This window comes from Stegostoma tigrinum, unplaced genomic scaffold, assembly GCF_030684315.1.
Source record: "Stegostoma tigrinum isolate sSteTig4 unplaced genomic scaffold, sSteTig4.hap1 scaffold_90, whole genome shotgun sequence".
Lineage (NCBI taxonomy): Eukaryota > Metazoa > Chordata > Chondrichthyes > Orectolobiformes > Stegostomatidae > Stegostoma > Stegostoma tigrinum.
Genome location: NW_026728815.1, coordinates 1,329,581 through 1,343,439, shown reverse-complemented (window position 1 = coordinate 1,343,439; position 13,859 = coordinate 1,329,581). Strand labels below are relative to the sequence as shown.

The 13,859-nt window shown below is 42.2% G+C and overlaps 1 long non-coding RNA gene across 5 annotated transcripts; it reads right to left on the bottom strand.

The window, feature by feature from the left end:
* Window positions 1-612: 612 nt before the first annotated feature.
* LOC132209392 (uncharacterized) lies at window positions 613-12,746 on the bottom strand. 5 transcript variants are annotated; one of them, XR_009445493.1, is made up of 3 exons: window positions 12,723-12,746; window positions 11,617-11,758; window positions 613-7,589 (listed from the first exon to the last, which is right to left on the bottom strand). It is a non-coding gene; the product is annotated as an uncharacterized LOC132209392 (long non-coding RNA). The 5 variants fall into 5 exon arrangements; XR_009445491.1 differs by having other exon boundaries at window positions 12,187-12,744; XR_009445492.1 differs by having other exon boundaries at window positions 12,526-12,744.
* Between the last annotated feature and the right edge of the window lie 1,113 nt (window positions 12,747-13,859).

Sequence of the window (13,859 nt, the reverse complement as noted above, 5' to 3'; positions counted from 1 at the left end):
TTTCAAGATATTTGCACTATTTCTTTCTCTCCGCAGGAATGGCTTCACTAACATCCTACATAATTGTTAAAAATTGTAACAACTATGTAGCAATTAAAGCTAAAATTCGATCTTCTCTCTTAATCATTTGCAGCACCCGCAGAGGACTTTAGACCCATTTCTGTCCTTTTCCATACCCATCCTGAATCGAAAAGAGCGAAAATAACAGACCTGCTGAATTTATCCAGCACATTTTCTGGACATTTTGGGTTTCTAAATTAATTCCCTCAATGTGTCAAATGTCTTAAATGCTTGCTCACAAGGTCTTCGTATCTGCTATTTAAATAGTGCACTGTGAACACTTCAATCATCCATTTTATATGAAACAAGCACACAGTAACTGAACCGTCTTCACGCAAAAATACAAAAATGTATTTCCTTTCTCATCTTTTAAGCCCGTTTGGTTTTTTGTACCATTTAATATGAAGTCTTACAACTGCACCAGAAACCTCTGGTTAAAAAGATTCTGAAAATGTAGTCCGTAACATGAGAATTGGCAAAAGTTGTTGACACACAGAAGAAAGAAAATGTTGTGTGAGATTCAGCAAATAAAGGAACATTTCTTAGACTGTAGCTGAAAAAAATTGGTTTATTGAAACAGACTTTTTCACCATTCGACCGAGTGACTGGAGTTATACAGGGCACTTAAAGATGAGGGCAACAACATCACGAAATTAATTTTGAATGTTAAATCCTGGAGCAAGTACTGAAAATGGATTGCAATGTGAATGAGAAGAATACATTGGAACCTTGGGATTTTCTAAAGCAGTTACCTTTTACTTCCTTGGACTGCAGCGGCGTCAGTGAAAAACCCATTTGTCACCTTATAAAGCAGGATTTGAACATTGACTGTGGAAGGCCAAGTTAACTCAGTTGTTGGAACATACGCTGTTTAAGTGCAGAGTTGTGAGTATGAGCCCAACACTGGGCACCACCTGTTTATTTAGTATTTTCCCTTTGCAAATTCCCTTCCTCCAGCTATTCTTGATGACCCTTACATCCCATGAATCAGCTTAGCGAATCTCTTTTGCACCGCATTCAACGCCAGCATATCCTTTCTTAAATACGAGTAGCTAAACCAATATGGCTTCACCAACATCCAATACAGTTGTTACAAGATGTCCCGATCCTCAAAACACTAACACCTCGCAGTTAAGGCCAAAATTCCATTTACTTTCTTCATAACTTCAGCATCAGTTTAGGACTTTAGACCCATCCTTGTCCTTTTCCATACAAATCCTGAATCGAATAGTTATAATAACTACCTGCAAAATGCTATCCCACTGAAACTTCAACCACTTGCTCAACTTTGTAACCTAAAGTCAAGTCCAGGACCTTCCCCTTCCTTGTTGGGACTTCTACTTAGTGGCTGAAAAAATGCTCTCCTGGATGTATTTTAAAAATTCTGATAAATCCTTCACATTATGACGACTCCATTAATGTTGAGGAAGTTGAAAGTCTCTGCTACCATAATCCTGCTACTTCTACACTTTCTCAAAATCTGTCTCCTTATTTATTTAAAGGGGTTTTCAAAAATGTCACCTGTCCTTATTGCTGTATAGATTCCCGAAGCAAAATAACAATATTTCCTCCTCCTTTACCACCTCCACTGCCTTGCATGAAGGCCCTGTATCCTGGAATACTGAGCTGCTAACCATGTCCAAGTGACAGCAATGGCTTTATGACCCCACTAATTTGTATCCTCAAATCATCTGCCTTATTCATCTGACTCCAAGCATTAAATACCATTCACCCGTGGCAAACTCGCTTATATCTTAATTGCCCAATGACAATGCCTTCCAGACTCTCTTGTTTCTTCTCTTTTTGGCCATTATTATTTTTGAACATTCTCTGGATTTCAGCCCACTGCTAAACTTTTTACATGACCCCCAACAGTACTGGAAACCCATCCCCAGCTCCCACAAGGATGCAGTTCCCATTCCAGTTTAGGTGTAACCGCTGTGTGTAATTCTACTCTTCCTGCTGAAGGACGGATGTTGTAAAACTTCAAAAGGTTCAGAAAAGAATTGTAATGGTTATTATTGTAATAGTGTACCATTAGTACACTAAGTTTCAAGCATTTTGGGATGACTCGGTTCCCAGTTGCTCATATGAAATGTACTGACTGTCATTGAGTGAAAAATAAAAACCACAGGTTCCTCGCACTTGTTGGAGGTGAGGATAGAGGAGATAGGCTCTCCATCTCCCCTTTCAAAATAAATTAGTCTGCTTTTGAGATAAAGATCCAATGCACAGTAGTTTTAATAAAATTTATATCATTTTTTCTCCCAACAAGGTAACCAGACATGTGGTGTTTTCAAACATCATGAGAAACAAGCCCAGATAACATGACTTGAATACAGATAATACGAGCAACAAAAATTCCTACAGATTCTTGGGAACTCATTGGTGTTTAACCACAGTGGCTCAGCGGTTAGCACTGCTGCCTCACAGTGCCAGGGACCTGGATTTGATTCCACCCTTGGGCAACCGAGTGTGTGGTTGTTGGCATATTCTCCCTGTGGCTGCGTGGGTTTCCTCTAGGTGCTCTGGTTTCCTCCCACGTGCTGGTTAGTGGATTCGCCAAGCTAAATTGCCCAGAGTGTTCAGTGATGCGTACATTAGGTGGGCTACGGGGAGATGTGTCTGGGTGGGATGCTCTGAGGTTTTGTGTGGAATTCTTGGGCCGAAGGGCCTGTTTCCATACTGTAGGAATACTCCGAATTCTATGAAAACCCGTCCTAATGAACTAGGGAATCCCTTTTCACACACTGCGGGTGGATTGTCTTTACCCAGTGTGAATGTGTTGATCTACAGCAATAAAACGTTATCATTTTCAAAACCTACTCTACAGTTACGTATTTGTTATTGAGATTAATGCGAAAGGACTAATAAATTAAACGCCATTTATTTCAATGCCAGAGGCCTAACAGCTAAGGCAGAGGAACTCAGGGCAAGATTGGAAACATGAAACTGGGTTATCATTGCAATTACAGAGGCAAGGCTCAGAGGTGGACAGGGCTGCCAGCTTAATGTTCTAAGATATAGTTCCTATAGAAAGGATAGAAAGTCGAAGGGGGAGGGGGAAGCAAAGCAAGAGAGGAGGGAAAAGTGGCATTTTTGAGCAAGGATAACATTACGGCGTTACTTAGGCAGGATATATCTGAGAATACATCCAGGGAAGTTATTTGGGTGGAACTGAGAAATAAGAAAGGGATGATCACCTTATTGGGATTATACTATAGCCACCCCCATTAGTCAGCAGGAATCTGACAAATAATTTTGAAAGAAGTTATCTGGAAGAATAACAGGGTGGTGATGGAAGGGATTTTAACTTTCCAAACAGACTGGGAATTCCATGGTCTAAAAGGCTTGGATGGAGCGGAGTTTGCTGAGAGTGTAGAGGAAAATGTTTTGATTCAGTATGTGATGTACCGACTACAGAAGGTGCAAAACTTGACCTGCTGTTGGCAAATAAAGCAGGACAGGTGACTAGGGTATCAGCAGGGGAGGACTTTGGGGCCAGTGACCATAATTCTATTAGTTTTAAAATAGTGATGGAAAAGAGTAGACCGGATCTGAAAGTTAAAGCTCTATATTGGAGGAAGGCCAATTTTAATGGTATTACACAAGAGCTTTCAAAAGTTGATTGGGGCAGATGTTCGCAGGTAAAACAGAAAGTTAGAAAGTGGGAAGCCTTCAAAAAAAAGAGATAACGAGAGTTCAGGGACAGTATACTCCTGTTCGGGTGAAGGACAATGCTGGTAGGTATAGGGAATTCTGGATGACTAGAGAAATCAAGGTTTTGGTCAAGAAAAACGAGGAAGGACATGTCAGGTATAGACAGCAGAGATCGAGTGAATGCTTACAAGAGTATAATGACAATAGTATACTTAAGAGGGAAATTAGTAGGGCAAAAAGGGAACATGAGGTAACTTAGGCAAATAGTATTAAGGAAAATCCAGTGGGATTCTACAAATAGATTAAGAACAAAAAGGATAACGATGGAGAGATAGGGCCCCTTAAAAAGCAGCAATGCCTCCTATGTGTGGAATTGCAAGAAATGGGGAATATAATAAAACAAGTATTATGCATCAGTATTTACTACAGAAAAGGATATGGAAGATATGGACTGTGGGGAAATAAATAGCAACATCTTGAAAATTATCCATATTACAGAGGTAGTGATGCTTAAAACGTATAAAAGTGGATAAATTCCTGGGACCTGATCAGGTGTATCCGAGAACTCGGAGGGAAGCTAGGCAAGTGATTGCTGGGCCCCTTGCTGAGATATTTGTATCATCGATAGTCACAGGTGAGGGACCAGAAGTTGGCTAATGTGGTGCCACTATTTAAGAAAGGTGCTAAGTAAAATCCAGGGAACTATAGGCCAGTGAGCCTGATATTAGTGGTGGGAAAGTCGTTCTAGGAATCCTGAGGGATAGTACTTGAAATATTTGGAAAGGGAAGGACTGATTAGGGATAATCAACATGGCTGTGTGTGTGGGAAATCATGTCTCACTGACTTGATTTTTTTTGATGGAGGAACAAAGAGGATTGAGTAGCGCAAAGAGGTGGATGTGTTCTATATGGATGTCACTAAGGCGTTTGACAAGGTTCCTCATAGTAGACTGATTAGCAAGGTCAGATCAGATGGAATACAGAGAGAACCAGTCATTTGGAAACAGATCTGACTTGAAGGTAGAAGACGGAGTGCTGGTGGAGGGTTGCTTTGTCGACTGGAGGCCTGTGACCAGTGGTGTGTCATTTATAAAGATGATTTGGATGTGAATGTAGGAGTTATAGTTACTAAGTACCAATCCTTGCAGCATACTGCAGGTCAAAGGCCTTTCCAAATGGCCAGCTCTCCCTGGATTCCATGTGATCTAACCTTGTTAATCAGTCGACCATGAGGAATATCGAAAACATCCACCGCTCTGCCATCAATCTTGTTTCTAACTTCTTCAAAAAAACTCAATCAAGTTAGTAAGGCATAATTTCCTATGGACAAAGCCATGTCAACTATTCCCCATTCAGTCCACGCTTTCCAAATATATGTAAATCCTATCCCTCAGAATTCCCTCCAACAACTTACCCACAACTGACATCAGGCTCACTAAAAGTTTATTGTTCCCTGGTTTTATGTTACCACCTTTCTTAAACAATGGCACCAGATTAGCCAACCTCCAGTGTAACAGCTCACCTATGACTGTCAATGGTGCAAATATCTGAGCAAGGGGCCCAATCGCAAGCCTAGCTTCCCGCAAAGTTCGAGAATACACCTGAAGAGGTCCTGGGGATTTATCCACCTTTATGCTCTGTATGGCATCCAGCACCACCTCCTCTACAACATGGAACTTTTCAAGATACACATTCATTTCTCTAAGTTCTTTAGCTTTTGTATCCTTTATCACAGTAAATACTGATGTAAAATACTTTTTTGTATCTCACCCATCTCGTGCATTCCCACACATAGGCGGTCTTACTGTGCTTTTAAGAAGCATAGTAGTGTCAAAATTGGCCTCATTTAAAACTTTGACTCTTCGACCAAAGTCTATCCTTTTCCATAATTATTTTAAAACTAATAGAGATATAATCATAGGCCCCAAAATATTGTCCCCCCTGCTGACCCCTCAGTCACCTGCCCTACCTTATTTCCCAAGAGAAGATCAAGTTTTGAGCAGGGACTAATGACACCAGTACAAACAGCCCAAAGATCAAAGTTCATTCCTTGATTTAAGGGCAAAATCCTTCAAATGTGGTTGTGGTGAACTTGCTGGTGTGTTAACAGTTGGGATGATTGAGTGAATCCCTTTCCACACATAGAACAAGTGAATGGTCTGTCCCCAGAGTGAACTCGCTGGTGTCTCAGCAGGTTGGTTGAGTGAGCAAATCCCTTCCCATACTCGGAACATGTGAACAGTCTGTCCCCACTGTGAACTCGTTGGTGTTTCAGCAGGTTGCTTGACTGAGTGAATCCCAGCCCACAATCAGAGCAAATGAACAGTTTCTCCCCAGTGTGACTGCATTGGTGCATTTCCAGCTGGGATGGGTAAATAAATCCCTTCCCACAATCCCCACATTACCACAGTCTCTCCCCAGTGTGACCGTGCTGGTGTTTGGGCATTTCAGATGAATCTTCACAGAATCTTCGACACACAGACAATACGCATTTCTCCCTGGTGTGAACAGTGCTTCTTCCTTTAATGTTCAAAATCCTGAGATAATTAGGTTACGACAAACAGATTGAGTGTCAGATCTGGATGTGGTTTTGTTTGATTTCTCTGAATGCAATCACAATTTCAAACTGAAGAAAAAAAAAGTAGAGAGAGAGAGAGAAACCAGAAGAACACACACAAAGATTGTCAAACTCAGAAATTAATCTGATCAATTGTGGATGCAACACTGAGGGGCACTGCTGGATTATCAGTAAAACTGAACTGGTTCATTAAATGTCCTTCAGGGAAGGGAAACAGTCAGCGTTTGTCCAAAACTACAAAAAGAGATAGAGTTTGGACAGACATGAAGGGCAGGCATTTTATTCATCTGAAAATGAATCCAATTCCTGTTTTCTCTCCATACCCTCTGATCCTTCTGAAGGACTAAGATGCAGAAAAATACCTGAAATCTGAAATAAAAACAGAAAATGATAGAGATACTCAGCAGATCTGGCAGCATCTGAAATGGTGATAGATGCAGGAACCATTGCAATCTTGAAGAAGTGTTGAGATGATCATCCACTGCACCAAAATACAGGTTACACACCGAGTGCCAGAAAACGGGCCTAGCTTCAATAGGTGCTTGATGGCCAGCACCGATACAATGGGGACATTGTTGAACACAATGTTACCCGAGTGTCTGACCCCATTTAGTTCCGTGTTTCTCTCCTATTCTCTTTTAGGAAACAGGCAGCAGCAAGTAGTGAAGAATGCAAATGATATTTCGGCCTTCATTGTGAGAGGATTCGAGTACAGGAAGAGGGATATCTTTCTATAAGGGCCTTGGTGAGACCACACCTGGAGTCATGTGCACCTTTGTTCTCCTTTCCAGAGGAAGGATGGCCTGGCTACTGAATGATCGTAAAGAAGGTTCACCAGACCAATTCCTGGGATCACAGGACTGATGTATGAAAAGAGATTTGATCTTGATTAATCCTTCTTTCTTTTAATCTTTCAGCCACCGACAACATCATGAACTAATTTCAAATCCCATTTGCTGATTTGAGTCTTTTACTGCTAAAGCTATACTTTGGTTCCCATTCCCCTGTCATACGAGTTTAAATCCTCACCAGTGGAACTAGCAAAAGCATCAACAAGAATATCTGTCCCAGCTCTGCCCAGGACAATTGTTCAAGCTTGTGCATGTCCCACCTTCCCCAGAAACAAACAAACAGTCTCAATGCCTCAGGAATCCAAACCTTTTAAGTTATAGCTCCAGCCATGCACTCATCTCATCTGTCCTCTTATGCTTTTACTAGCACATGCATTGTAGCAGCTCACACTGTTACGGGATTAGATCACGAAAGGTCCTGTGGGGGGTATAAAAGAGTCCTGTTGAGAAGGAACATTAGGGAATTTACTTGGGTTTCTGTAAACAGACAGTTCAAAACACATAAGCATTTTAACAAGAGGCAGTTTTTAAAGGCCTGGTTCAGCCACAATCACAAGTTTGTTACTTAATAAAAAGTAGAAGCAAAAGTCTGATCCTACAGCATTCTGAACTGTTTAGGTAATTGTAACCAGAAATGCAAACAACCAATTAACATGAAATGGTTAGCTGAATTCCTTGAGCAAATGTTTGTCAGCAATAAAAGCAGCTCACTGTATCATTATGGAAGGAAAAGCAATAAATGGCGTAAACACAACCTCGAAAAGACCAACAACATAGGAAGGGGCAAAGGAAGATTATAAAGAGAGAAGTCAGGGCTGCAGAGAGATAAAACAATTGAAATGTAGATACGGATAATTTGAATAAATTCTTACATCCAAAGATCAAGGGAAGAGTGACAAAGATAGATTACAAAATCCGAAATGAAGATATGGTTCGTGCCTTAGTTATTTGTGAAATCTGAACAAATTTTGTTTCATGGCTTGGTAAAGCTCTAAAGTGACTGAATTTCACACTCAGTGGAACTGGAATAGATGCTTTTTATTAAAACAAGAAAGTAATAATGGAAAGCGCTTAGAGTAGAAAATGAAACTTCAGTTTAAAAATCATTTACAGAATGCAAATCGTTGGGATTGTAAACTGCAGCAGCAAGTCAGAAACACTGTTTGATCTTTTAAGCTGAAGTAAGAGAGGGATTTTTCCACAATTTGTCAACTGTATTACAAAATTGTAGTCACTTTATATCAGAGTTGAGTTTAAAAGACTTAATCACAATTCCTAACAATCCACACTACAGTTAGTAGAGAATTTGGAAAAGTTCTTAGTGATAAGATACCATTTTGGTTTTTGGCAAAAAAATGTGGTGCAGCTGGCAAATGTCTGAGGAGGAATATAACTGTCAAAAGCATTGTAAGGTCCCAAAGACAGACGAAGTAGTTTTCGAGCTAACCTCAGGAGATTATAGAAGGGTTTAGGACTGAACATAGTGTTGTCCACGATTGTTTGAACATAGGACATAGAACATTACAGCACAGTACAGGCCCTTCGGCCCTTGATGTTGTGCCGACCTGTCATACCGATCTCAAGCCCGTCTAACCTACACTATTCCATGTACGTCCATATGCTTATCCAATGACACCCTAAATGTACCTAAAGTTGGCGAATCTACTACCGTTGCAGGCAAAGCGTTCCATTTCCTTACTACTCTCTGAGTAAAGAAACTACCTCTGGCATCTGTCCTATATCTTTCACCCCTCAATTTAAAGCTATGCCCCCTCGTACTCGCCGTCACCATCCTAGGAAAATGGTTTGCTTACTGGATTGGGTATATTGATTTGGGGTGTGTGGCTAACAATGACAACAATATTGCATGTAAATAACACCTAGCGAATGGAATAAAAATATCACAATCAGCCAGGGAAAGTCTGAATGTCACTGTCCACTCTTCCAATCTGAGCTGTATTTAAGAGGGGAATTAGGCCTCATGTGAAAGCCAGGTTTGGAGTGGACTCTGACCTCTCCCACACATGCGGTAACAGAGCTCTGAATAAAGGTCACTTGTACAACTGAACACAACACAAACTTCTCCCGACAACAATGTGGCACTGGGTGTAAGCTTGACAATACTACATTTGAGATCTCGTATTTTAGTGTATCTCTTAACTTCCTATCTTCAGCTTTCAGGTCCTCCTCCCTTGGTTTTCCTATGTCACTGGTACAATCGGATGTTCACCCTCCCACTCCAGAATGTCCTGAAGCTGCTCCATGTCATCGCTAATCCTGGCACCAGGGAGGCAACATACCATCCTGGATTCATGTCTCTCTCTATTGAATCCCCTGTCTCTACAGTCATATTTATCGTTTCCCTCCCCTTCTATGCAGCGGAGTCACTCCGAGTGCCATGAACCCGACTGATGCTGCTTCCCGAGTGGCCACCCCAACATCCTCCACCTCCCCCGAACAGTACCCAAAACAGTATATCTATTTGAGGGGGATGACTCTAGCACTTCCTTTCTGAGCCTTTTACGTGTCTGATGGTCACCCATTCCCTTGCTGTCTGTGTAATCTTCACCTGCTGCGTGACCAATCTGTTGAGAATGCGACCACAACCTTCTCAGTTACCATGGATGCTCCATACTGACTGCACCCACAGCTCAAGCTCTGAAAAGCAGTTAACTAGTAGCTGCAGATGGACACACTTCCTGCACAAATAGCCAATAGGGACACTGGTAATGTCCCGGAGTTTAATGCGGAAAACCGTGAGGTGATTCACGTTGGAAGGAGTAACAGGAATACAGAGTACTGGGCTAATGGTAAGATTCTTGGTAGTGTGGATGAGCAAAGAGATCTCGGTGTCCATGTACATAGATCCCTGAAAGTTTCCACAAGTTGATAGGGTTGTTAAGAAGGTGTACAATGTGTTCGTTTTTACTGATCGAGGGATTGAGTTTCAGAACCATGAGGTCATATTGCAGCCGTACGAAACTCTGGTGCGGCCGCACTTGGAGTTCTGGTCACCGCATCGCAGGAAGGATGTGCAAGCATTGGAAAGGGTGCACAGGAGATTTACCAGAATGTTGCCTGGTATCGAGGGAAGGTCTTATGAGGAAAGGTTGAGGGACTTTAGGCTGTTTTCGTTAAAGAGAAGGTTCAGAGGTGACCTAATAGAGACATACAAGATGATATGAGGATTAGATAGGGTGGACACTGAGATCCTTTTTCCTCAGATGGAGCTGGCTAGCACGAGGGGATATAGCATTAGATTGACGGGTCATAGATATCGTACAGATGTCAGACATAGGTTCTTTACTCAGAGTAATAAGGGCGTGCAATGCCCTGCCTGCAACAGTAGTAGACTCGCCAAGTTTAAGGGCATTTAAGTGGTCATTGGATAAACATATGGATGATAATGGAATAGTGTAGGTTAAATGGGCTTCAGTGTGGTTTCACAGGTCGACACAACATCAAGAGCCTATGTTCTATTGTGCAAGAGGAGCACACCACAGATGTGATGTCTTCTGTTATGACTTCTCTCCAGATTAGAGATAATGGGAACTGCAGATGCTGGAGATTCCAAGATAATAAAATGTGAGGCTGGATGAACACAGCAGGCCAAGCAGCATCTCAGGAGCTCTCTGATGAAGGGTCTAGGCCCGAAACGTCAGCTTTTGTGCTCCTGAGATGCTGCTTGGCCTGCTGTGTTCATCCAGCCTCACATTTTATTATCTCTCCAGATTAAACCAGTTTCTGCCTTAAAAAGAATTTAATTAAGCTAGGTCCTCCCCCTTCATTTCAAACATTACTATTATAAACCTAAAGCCCCTAACTTTATTTAAGCTAATACATACTTTAAAAACTGTAAGAAAGTTCTTTACGGTATCAAATATCAATTTGAGAGACTTTCTGAACTGCCCAAACTGAGACTGAGCATCACACTCAATCTTTCAGTTTCACTTTCTGTTTCACCCAACTCCAAAGCACTCTCACTTAGCCAAGCAGTACTCACAGTGCAGCCTTTTCATTTTCATTGTCTGCTCACACCCACTCTGATCTCAGCCTCCCATACTGTTTCAACGCAGCTCAATGGAAGCTCAGGGAACAGCATCTTCACATTAAATGCAGTAATTTATAACCCTCAGGAATCAACACAGACTTCAGTTTCAGGATCAATGGAGTTGTCAGGAAATGGAAGATTCCACCTGGAGGGGTGCTGGAATTTGTGCCCATAAGGAATTTTAAAAGGAAGTTTGCAGGTATTCAAGAATGAAAAATGTATGGATTAAAATCATGAAGTAGGCGATTGGGACTAAATATGACAGTTCTTTCAAAGAGACGAGGTGTTGTTTGGACAAATCTACCCCTCTCAGGCCAATATCTCCTTTCTCAGCTGCAGGATATAGAACTGAACACTTATCCCAGGGGTGATCAAACCAAAAATTTGAATATCCTGCTTTCAAGTTACAAACTTACCAGGAATATTCTCCCACGCATAGAATGGTTAAACCTCTTCCCTTTCCCAGTTAAGTGTCAATGATACTCAGATCCTGATCACTCCGCTTAATGGAGAACATGCTTTGTGATCCTGGTCTGCAAATTATTCTCAATAAATATCCTGTAAAGCAAATCCACAAGAGACAAATAACGGTCAGCCCTGGACAGAAATCCAGAAAACACAACAAGATTGTCTGGAAAAGGCAAACATTTCTCTTGGTTTCTGTTAGTTATGTATAAATCCTCCTCTTCAAAGCACCCTGCTCCCCCACACAGAAAAATGCAGAGGTAAAATACACCCATTATTAGAGACTGAGGAAGTCAGACATTAATAAATTTGACCAGGGAGCACAAGGGGACTCAGAGCACTTTCAGTGATTTGATCCCAATCATATGAATACTGGGCAAACGGATATGCTTTAATAGATCATAATATTTAAAGCAGGACTTCCTACAGTGAGAGTGCAACAGGTAACATGAAGTTCTAAGCAAGGGTTAGCGGATCCGAAACGTTATTTTTTTTTCTTTCACAGATGCTACCAAACCTACTGAGCTTTTCCAGCAACTTTGTTTTTGAACATGCAGTTCTGAACGCGTTTTCGGCATTTCTCCTCCATTAAATATCTAACGTATAACTTGCAGCAATTTATACTGCCTGAAGCCAGTACTCCGCCAGTGTCAAAAGTCCTTCCCAGGAAATACACGCCATGTCTCACAGTCTGGGAAAGAAGTCCAGAAAAACAAAAACAAACATTTCTCTTGTCTTAATCTCCTCTCCCAAACAAGAAAGGCTGCGCTTGCGTTCCACTGCAGATTGCCACCTATAAATATGGCGATCCCGCATGAGTCCCGAAGATCATTGCCCCTAATAAAGATGGTGGCAATTACCTCTGCCGATCGCAGCCTCAGGTCCGCAGCAGTTTTTTCGTTTGCTGCAAAACACGGGGCCGGCATGTTAAAATTTGTTTTCTGACATGCATCAACGGCTATTAAAGCCTCTCAGTCAATACCGCAAGTATTTCCCTCCCGTTTTTTTGCAGCTTTCCTTTTTGTCCCGTGTACTGTACTTTCGGCAAGCAGCTAACCTTCAGTCGCAGAGATATTGCGTCTCCGGACAAAGACGATCACGTGATTTTCAAACAGACAAACATCTCACTCGCTCTGATTGGTTGGAGGATAGGCCGCTTCCATTGGGTCCTCCAAGCCCCGCCCCGTGCTCCGATTGAACCAAAGCTGACATCGCTCACAGGGAGACAGCAATAGCTGCAGGTGCTGGAGTCAAGGATGACACAGTGTGAAGCTGGAGGGACACAGCGAGCCAGGCACCATCAGAGGAGCAGGAAAGTTAATGGTTCAGGACCCTTCTTCAGAAATGGGGCGGCGGGGGGGGGGGAGGATGGGAGCTGAGACATAAACAGAGTGGGGGCTGGGGAAGGTAGGTGGGAAGGTGATAGGTGAGTGCAGGTAGTCAGTGGTGAAGATTTTTCCTGCTGTTCATTCGCTCTGTGAGTGATGGTGAGGGTTCATCCCGAGATGGGTAAAAAAAGGGCCATTCCTGATTCTCCTAATGTACGGCAAAACAGCTTGTATTTTATGGAAACTTTTACTCTGTCATTTTCCTCGATGTTTTGGCTGTTTCAGAGACATGGATAGAGCAGGGTCAGGAATGGATGTTGCAAGTTCCAGGGTTTAGATCTTTCATTGAGGTCAGGGAAGATGGTAAAAGAGGGGGAGGTGTGGCTTTGTTAGCCAAGGACAGAACAACGGTGGCTGAAAGAACTTTTGATGAGGTGGTATGGGCTGAGATCAGAAACAGGAGAGGAGAGGTCACACTGCTGGGAGTTTTTTATAGGCCCCCGCAAAGTTCCAGGGATGTGGAGGAGTGGATTGGCAAAATGATTCTGGGCAGGAGTGAAAAGAACAGGGTGGTCATTATGGCAGATATTAACTTCCCTGACATTGAATGGAAATGCTATAACTCTAGAATGTTGAATGCATCAGTTTTTGTCCAATGTGTGCAGGAGGGTTTCCTGACTCGGTATGTCGAAGGGCCGACAAGAGGGGAGGCCACACTGGATCTGGTACTTGGTAATGAACCAGGCCAGGTGTTTGATTTAGTGGTAGGTGAGCACTTTGGACAGAGTGACCATAATTTGGTTATGTTTACTGTAGCAATGGAAAGGTTTAGGAGTATGCCACAGGGCAAGAGTTATAGATTGGGG